The 10,000-nt window shown below is 53.1% G+C and overlaps 1 protein-coding gene across 1 annotated transcript in view; it reads left to right on the forward strand.

Annotated features, from left to right (window-relative positions):
- The window catches only part of LOC135527627 (caM kinase-like vesicle-associated protein), a 156,525-nt gene that overhangs the window by 133,132 nt on the left and 13,393 nt on the right, over positions 1-10,000 (forward strand). The window lies entirely within an intron of this gene.

The raw sequence follows: 10,000 nt of genomic DNA on the forward strand, positions 1-10,000 counted from the left end.
ATGACAACACAACGACACCACAACGACAACACAACGACACCACAACGACACCACAACGACAACACAACGACAACACAACGACAACACAACGTCGACACAATGACAACACAACGACGACACAATGACAACACAACGACACAACGACACAACGACAACACAACGACAACACAACGACAACACAACGACAACACAATGACAACACAACGACACAACGACAACACAACGACACCACAACGACAACACAACGACAACACAACGACAACACAACGACAACACAACGACAACACAATGACAACACAACGACACAACGACAACACAACGACACCACAACGACAACACAACGACAACACAACGACAACACAACGACACCACAACGACAACACAATGACAACACAACAACGACACAACGACAACACAATGACGACACAACGACAACACAATGACAACACAACAACAACACAACAACGACACAACGACAACACAACGACACAACGACAACACAACGACACCACAACGACAACACAACGACAACACAACGACAACACAACGACAACACAACAACGACACAACGACAACACAACGACACAACGACAACACAATGACAACACAACGACAACACAACGACAACACAATGACACAACGACAACACAACGACAACACAACGACAACACAACGACACAACGACAACACAACAAAAACACAACGACACAACGACAACACAACAACAACACAACGACAACACAATGACAACACAACGACAACACAACGACAGCACAACGACAACACAACGACACAACGACAACACAACGACAACACAACAACACAACGACAACACAATGACAACACAACAACACAACGACACAACGACAACACAACGACAACACAATGACAACACAACGACAACACAACGACGACACAACGACACAACGAAAACACAACGACAACAAAACAACACAACGACAACACAACGACACAACGACAACACAACGACAACACAACAACACAACGACAACACAATGACAACACAACGACAACACAACGACGACACAACGACGACACAACGACACAACGACAACACAACGACAACAAAACAACACAACGACAACAAACGACAACACAATGACAACACAACGACAACACAATGACAACACAACGACAAGACAACGACGACACAACGACAACACAACGACAACACAACGACAACACAATGACAACACAATGACACAACGACTACACAATGACAACACAACGACAACACAACGACGACACAACGACACAACGACAACACAACGACAACAAAACAACACAACGACAACACAACGACAACACAACGACAACACAATGACAACACAACATCAAAGTACCTATGACTGACTGTGGTATGTACCTAGAGACAGCCAGCCACATGAGCCGGCCACTAGAGACGGCCACTAGAGACAGCCTGTCACTAGAGACAACATACCACTAGAGATGGCCACTAGAGACGGCCACTAGAGACTGCCACTAGAGACTGCCAGCCACTAGAGACAGCCTGCCACTAGAGACAACATACCACTGGAGACGGCCACTAGAGACAGCGACTAGAGACAGCCGGCCACTAGAGACAGCATGCCACTAGAGACAGCCACTAGAGACGGCCACTAGAGACGGCCACTAGAGACAGCCAGCCTCTAGAGACAGCCAGCCACTAGAGACAGTCACTAGAGACAGCATGCCACTAGAGACAGCCACAAGAGACAGCCTGCCACTAGAGACAGCATGCCACTCGAAACAGCATGCCACTAGAGACCGTTTGCCACTAGAGACAGCCGGCCACTAGAGACAACATGCCACTAGAGACAGCCTGCTACTAGAGACAGCTGACCACTAGAGACAGCCGGCCACTAGAGACAGCTGACCACTAGAGACAGCATGCAACTAGAGAAAGCATGCCACTAGAGACAGCATGCCACTAGAGACCGTCTGCCACTAGAGACCGTCTCCCACTAGAGACAGCCGGCCACTAGAGATGGCCACTAGAGACAGCCACTAGAGAAAACCTGGCCACAAGAGATGGCCACTAGAGACAGCATGCCACTAGAGACAGCATGCCACTAGAGACAGCCACTAGAGACAGCCGGCCACAAGAGATGGCCACTAGAGACAGCATGCCACTAGAGAAGGCCACGAGAGACAACATGCCACTAGAGACAGCATGCCACTAGAGACAGCATGCCACTAGAGACAGCCACTAGAGACAGCATGCCACTAGAGACAGCCTGCCACTAGAGACAGCCACTAGAGACAGCATGCCACTAGAGACAGCCACTAGAGACAGCATGCCACTAGAGACAGCCTGCCACTAGAGACAGCCACTAGAGACAGCATGCCACTAGAGACAGCCACTAGAGACAGCATGCCACTAGAGACAGCTGGCCACTAGAGACAGCATGCCACTAGAGACAGCCAACCACTAGAGACAGCCGGCCACTAGAGACAGCATTCCACTAGAGACCGTTTGCCACTAGAGACAGCATGCCACTAGAGACAGCCACTAGAGACAGCATGCCACTAGAGTCAGCCACTAGATGCAGCATGCCACTAGAGATGGCATGCCACTAGAGACAGCCACTAGGGACAGCATGCCACTAGAGACGGCATGCCACTAGATACGGCCACTAGAGACGGCCACTAGAGACAGCATGCCACTAGAGACAGCCACTAGAGACAGCATGCCACTAGAGACAGCCTGCCACTAGAGACAGCCTGCCACTAGAGACAGCATGCCACTAGAGACAGCATGCCACTAGAGGCAGCATGCCACTAGAGACAGCATGCCACTAGAGACAGCCACTAGAGACAGCATGCCACTAGAGACAGCCACTAGAAACAGCATGCCACTAGAGACAGCCTGCCACTAGAGATAGCCAGCCACTAGAGACGGCCACGAGAGACAGCATGCCACTAGAGACCATTTGCCACTTGAGACAGCCACTAGAGACAGCATGCCACTAGAGACAGCCACTAGAGACAGCATGCCACTAGAGACAGCATGCCACTAGAGACAGCATGCCACTAGAGACAGCCACTAGAGACAGCCACTAGAGACAGCATGCCACTAGAGACAGTGTGCCACTAGAGACCGTCTGCCACTAGAGACAGCCGGCCTCTAGAGACAGCCACTAGAGACAGCATGCCACTAGAGACGGCAATTAGAGACAGCATACCACTAGAGATGGCCACTAGAGACAGCATGCCACTAGAGACAGCCACTAGAGACAGCCACTAGAGACAGCCACTAGAGACAGCATGCCACTAGAGACAGTATGCCACTAGAGACAGCCACTAGAGACAGCATGACACTAGAGACGGCCACTAGAGACAGCCAGCCTCTAGAGACAGCCGGCCACGATAGACAGCATGCCACTAGAGACAGCATGCCACTAGAGACAGCCACTAGAGACAGCCTGTCACTAGAGACAACATACCACTAGAGACGGCCACTAGAGACGGCCACTAGAGACTGCCACTAGAGACTGCCAGCCACTAGAGACAGCCTGCCACTAGAGACAACATACCACGAGAGACAGCATACCACTGGAGACGGCCACTAGAGACAGCGACTAGAGACAGCCGGCCACTAGAGACAGCATGCCACTAGAGACAGCCACTAGAGATGGCCACTAGAGACAGCCGGTCACTAGAGACAGCATGCCACTAGAGACAGCCACTAGAGACGGCCACTAGAGACAGCCAGCCTCTAGAGACAGCCAGCCACTAGAGACAGTCACTAGAGACAGCATGCCACTAGAGACAGCCACAAGAGACAGCCTGCCACTAGAGACAGCATGCCACTAGAGACAGCATGCCACTAGAGACCGTTTGCCACTAGAGACAGCCGGCCACTAGAGACAACATGCCACTAGAGACAGCCTGCTACTAGAGACAGCCTGCCACTAGAGACAGCATGCCACTAGAGACAGCATGCCACTAGAGACCGTTTGCCACTAGAGACAGCCAGCCACTAGAGACAACATGCCACTAGAGACAGCCTGCTACTAGAGACAGCTGACCACTAGAGACAGCCGGCCACTAGAGACAGCTGACCACTAGAGACAGCATGCAACTAGAGAAAGCATGCCACTAGAGACAGCATGCCACTAGAGACCGTCTGCCACTAGAGACCGTCTCCCACTAGAGACAGCCGGCCACTAGAGATGGCCACTAGAGACAGCCACTAGAGAAAACCTGGCCACAAGAGATGGCCACTAGAGACAGCATGCCACTAGAGACAGCATGCCACTAGAGACAGCCTACCACTAGAGACAGCCGGCCACTAGAGACAGCATTCCACTAGAGACCGTTTGCCACTAGAGACAGCATGCCACTAGAGACAGCCACTAGAGACAGCATGCCACTAGAGTCAGCCACTAGATGCAGCATGCCACTAGAGATGGCATGCCACTAGAGACAGCCACTAGGGACAGCATGCCACTAGAGACGGCATGCCACTAGATACGGCCACTAGAGACGGCCACTAGAGACAGCATGCCACTAGAGACAGCCTGCCACTAGAGACAGCCTGCCACTAGAGACAGCATGCCACTAGAGACAGCATGCCACTAGAGGCAGCATGCCACTAGAGACAGCATGCCACTAGAGACAGCCACTAGAGACAGCATGCCACTAGAGACAGCCACTAGAAACAGCATGCCACTAGAGACAGCCTGCCACTAGAGATAGCCAGCCACTAGAGACGGCCACGAGAGACAGCATGCCACTAGAGACCGTTTGCCACTTGAGACAGCCACTAGAGACAGCATGCCACTAGAGACAGCATGCCACTAGAGACAGCATGCCACTAGAGACAGCATGCCACTAGAGACAGCCACTAGAGACAGCCACTAGAGACAGCATGCCACTAGAGACAGTGTGCCACTAGAGACCGTCTGCCACTAGAGACAGCCGGCCTCTAGAGACAGCCACTAGAGACAGCATGCCACTAGAGACGGCAATTAGAGACAGCATACCACTAGAGATGGCCACTAGAGACAGCATGCCACTAGAGACAGCCACTAGAGACAGCCACTAGAGACAGCCACTAGAGACAGCATGCCACTAGAGACAGCATGCCACTAGAGACAGCCACTAGAGACAGCATGACACTAGAGACGGCCACTAGAGACAGCCAGCCTCTAGAGACAGCCGGCCACGATAGACAGCATGCCACTAGAGACAGCATGCCACTAGAGACAGCCACTAGAGACAGCCTGTCACTAGAGACAACATACCACTAGAGACGGCCACTAGAGACGGCCACTAGAGACTGCCACTAGAGACTGCCAGCCACTAGAGACAGCCTGCCACTAGAGACAACATACCACGAGAGACAGCATACCACTGGAGACGGCCACTAGAGACAGCGACTAGAGACAGCCGGCCACTAGAGACAGCATGCCACTAGAGACAGCCACTAGAGATGGCCACTAGAGACAGCCGGTCACTAGAGACAGCATGCCACTAGAGACAGCCACTAGAGACGGCCACTAGAGACAGCCAGCCTCTAGAGACAGCCAGCCACTAGAGACAGTCACTAGAGACAGCATGCCACTAGAGACAGCCACAAGAGACAGCCTGCCACTAGAGACAGCATGCCACTAGAGACAGCATGCCACTAGAGACCGTTTGCCACTAGAGACAGCCGGCCACTAGAGACAACATGCCACTAGAGACAGCCTGCTACTAGAGACAGCCTGCCACTAGAGACAGCATGCCACTAGAGACAGCATGCCACTAGAGACCGTTTGCCACTAGAGACAGCCAGCCACTAGAGACAACATGCCACTAGAGACAGCCTGCTACTAGAGACAGCTGACCACTAGAGACAGCCGGCCACTAGAGACAGCTGACCACTAGAGACAGCATGCAACTAGAGAAAGCATGCCACTAGAGACAGCATGCCACTAGAGACCGTCTGCCACTAGAGACCGTCTCCCACTAGAGACAGCCGGCCACTAGAGATGGCCACTAGAGACAGCCACTAGAGAAAACCTGGCCACAAGAGATGGCCACTAGAGACAGCATGCCACTAGAGACAGCATGCCACTAGAGACAGCCACTAGAGACAGCCGGCCACAAGAGATGGCCACTAGAGACAGCATGCCACTAGAAACAGCCACTAGAGACAGCATGCCACTAGAGACAGCCTGCCACTAGAGACAGCCACTAGAGACAGCATGCCACTAGAGACAGCCACTAGAGACAGCATGCCACTAGAGACAGCCTGCCACTAGAGACAGCCACTAGAGACAGCATGCCACTAGAGACAGCATGCCACTAGAGACAGCATGCCACTAGAGACAGCCACTAGAGACAGCATGCCACTAGAGACAGCCTGCCACTAGAGACAGCATGCCACTAGAGACAGCCTACCACTAGAGACAGCCGGCCACTAGAGACAGCATTCCACTAGAGACCGTTTGCCACTAGAGACAGCATGCCACTAGAGACAGCCACTAGAGACAGCATGCCACTAGAGTCAGCCACTAGATGCAGCATGCCACTAGAGATGGCATGCCACTAGAGACAGCCACTAGGGACAGCATGCCACTAGAGACGGCATGCCACTAGAGACGGCATGCCACTAGAGACGGCCACTAGAGACGGCCACTAGAGACAGCATGCCACTAGAGACAGCCACTAGAGACAGCATGCCACTAGAGACAGCCTGCCACTAGAGACAGCATGCCACTAGAGACAGCATGCCACTAGAGGCAGCATGCCACTAGAGACAGCATGCCACTAGAGACAGCCACTAGAGACAGCATGCCACTAGAGACAGCCACTAGAAACAGCATGCCACTAGAGACAGCCTGCCACTAGAGATAGCCAGCCACTAGAGACGGCCACGAGAGACAGCATGCCACTAGAGACCGTTTGCCACTTGAGACAGCCACTAGAGACAGCATGCCACTAGAGACAGCCACTAGAGACAGCATGCCACTAGAGACAGCATGCCACTAGAGACAGCATGCCACTAGAGACAGCATGCCACTAGAGACAGCCACTAGAGACAGCATGCCACTAGAGACAGTATGCCACTAGAGACTGTCTGCCACTAGAGACAGCCGGCCTCTAGAGACAGCCACTAGAGACAGCATGCCACTAGAGACGGCAATTAGAGACAGCATACCACTAGAGATGGCCACTAGAGACAGCATGCCACTAGAGACAGCCACTAGAGACAGCCACTAGAGACAGCATGCCACTAGAGACAGTATGCCACTAGAGACAGCCACTAGAGACAGCATGACACTAGAGACGGCCACTAGAGACAGCCAGCCTCTAGAGACAACCACTAGAGACAGCCGGCCACTAGAGACCGTCTGCCACTAGAGACAGCATGCCACTAGAGACAGCCGGCCACTAGAGACAGCCGGCCACTAGAGACAGCATACCACTAGAGATGGCCACTAGAGACAGCATGCCACTAGAGATGTCCACTAGAGACAGCATGCCACGAGAGACAGCCACTAGAGACAGCCGTGCACTATAGACAGCATGCCAATAGAGACAGCATGCCACTAGAGACAGCCACGAGAGACGGCCACTAGAGACAGCATGCCACTAGCGACAGCATGCCACTAGAGACAGCATACCACTAGAGACAGCCACTAGAGACGGCCACTAGAGACGGCCACTAGAAACAGCATGCCACTAGAGACAGCCACTAGAGACAGCCACTAGAAACAGCATGCCACTAGAGACAGCCACTAGAGACAGCATGCCACGAGAGACAGCCACTAGAGACAGCATGCCACTTGAGATTGCCACTAGAGACAGCATGCCACTGGAGACATCATGCCACTAGAGACGGCCACTAGAGACAACATACCACTTGAGACAGCCGGCCACTAGAGACAGCCAGCCACCAGAGACAGCCAGCCACCAGAGACAGCTGGCCACTAGAGACAGCCGCTAGAGACGGCCACTAGAGACGGCCACTAGAAACAGCCAGCCACCAGAGACAGCATACCACTAGAGACAGCCACTAGAGACGGCCACTAGAGACGGCCACTAGAGACAGCATGCCACTTGAGATTGCCACTAGAGACAGCATGCCACTGGAGACATCATGCCACTAGAGACGGCCACTAGAGACAACATACCACTTGACACAGCCGGCCACTAGAGACAGCATGCCACTAGAGACAGCCAGCCACCAGAGACAGCATGCCACTAGAGACAGCATGCCACTAGAGACAGTATGCCACTAGAGACAGCCGGCCTCTAGAGACAGCCACTAGAGACAGCATGCCACTAGAGACGGCTATTAGAGACAGCATACCACTAGAGATGGCCACTAGAGACAGCATGCCACTAGAGACAGCCACTAGAGACAGCCACTAGAGACAGCATGCCACTAGAGACAGTATGCCACTAGAGACAGCCACTAGAGACAGCATGACACTAGAGACGGCCACTAGAGACAGCCAGCCTCTAGAGACAACCACTAGAGACAGCCGGCCACTAGAGACCGTCTGCCACTAGAGACAGCATGCCACTAGAGACAGCCGGCCACTAGAGACAGCCGGCCACTAGAGACAGCATACCACTAGAGATGGCCACTAGAGACAGCATGCCACTAGAGATGTCCACTAGAGACAGCATGCCACGAGAGACAGCCACTAGAGACAGCCGTGCACTATAGACAGCATGCCAATAGAGACAGCATGCCACTAGAGACAGCCACGAGAGACGGCCACTAGAGACAGCATGCCACTAGCGACAGCATGCCACTAGAGACAGCATACCACTAGAGACAGCCACTAGAGACGGCCACTAGAGACGGCCACTAGAAACAGCATGCCACTAGAGACAGCCACTAGAGATGGCCACTAGAGACAGCATGCCACTTGAGATTGCCACTAGAGACAGCATGCCACTGGAGACATCATGCCACTAGAGACGGCCACTAGAGACAACATACCACTTGAGACAGCCGGCCACTAGAGACAGCCAGCCACCAGAGACAGCCAGCCACCAGAGACAGCTGGCCACTAGAGACAGCCACTAGAGACGGCCACTAGAGACGGCCACTAGAAACAGCCAGCCACCAGAGACAGCATGCCACTTGAGATTGCCACTAGAGACAGCATGCCACTGGAGACATCATGCCACTAGAGACGGCCACTAGAGACAACATACCACTTGAGACAGCCGGCCACCAGAGACAGCCAGCCACCAGAGACAGCCAGCCACCAGAGACAGCTGGCCACTAGAGACAGCCACTAGAGATGGCCAGCCACTAGAGACAGCCACTAGAGACAGCCGGCCACTAGAGACAGCCGGCCACTAGAGACAGCCACTAAAGACAGCCATTAGAGACTGCCAGCCCCTAGAGACAGCCACTAGAGACCGGCAGCCCCTCGAGACAGCCACTAGAGACAGCCACTCGAGACAGCCACTAGAGATGGCTGGCCACTTGAGACAGCCAGCCACTAGAGGGGGGTAATGCTCTACTGCAGGTACACATTACATTACATTACATTTAAGTCATTTAGCAGACGCTCTTATCCAGAGCGACTTACAAATCGTAACATTCTGTCTTTGCATCTCTCTTCCTCTCTCTTCTCTCTCCCTCTCTTCTCTCCTTTTCTCTTCTCTCCCCCTCTCTTCTCTCCCTATCTCTCTTCTTTCTCTCTCTCCCTCTCTTCTCTCCTTTTCTCTTCTCTCCCCCTCATCTTTCCCCCTCTCTCTCTCTCTTTTCTCTCTCCCCCTCTCTTCTGTCTCCCTCTCTCTATTCTCTCTCCCCCTCTCCTTCTCTTCTCTCTCCCCTTTTCTTCCCTCTCCCTCATTCTTCTCTCTCATCTCTCTCCATCTTTCTTCTCTTCCCCCTTCTCTCTCGTCCCACCTCTCTTCTCTCTCACTCTCTCTCTCTCTCTTTCACTCCCCCTCTCTTCTCTCTGCATTTCTCCTCATCTCTTGTCTCTACCCCCTTCTCTCTCTCCCCCTCGCGCCT

Source organism: Oncorhynchus masou, chromosome 33, assembly GCF_036934945.1.
Source record: "Oncorhynchus masou masou isolate Uvic2021 chromosome 33, UVic_Omas_1.1, whole genome shotgun sequence".
NCBI classification, from domain to species: domain Eukaryota; kingdom Metazoa; phylum Chordata; class Actinopteri; order Salmoniformes; family Salmonidae; genus Oncorhynchus; species Oncorhynchus masou.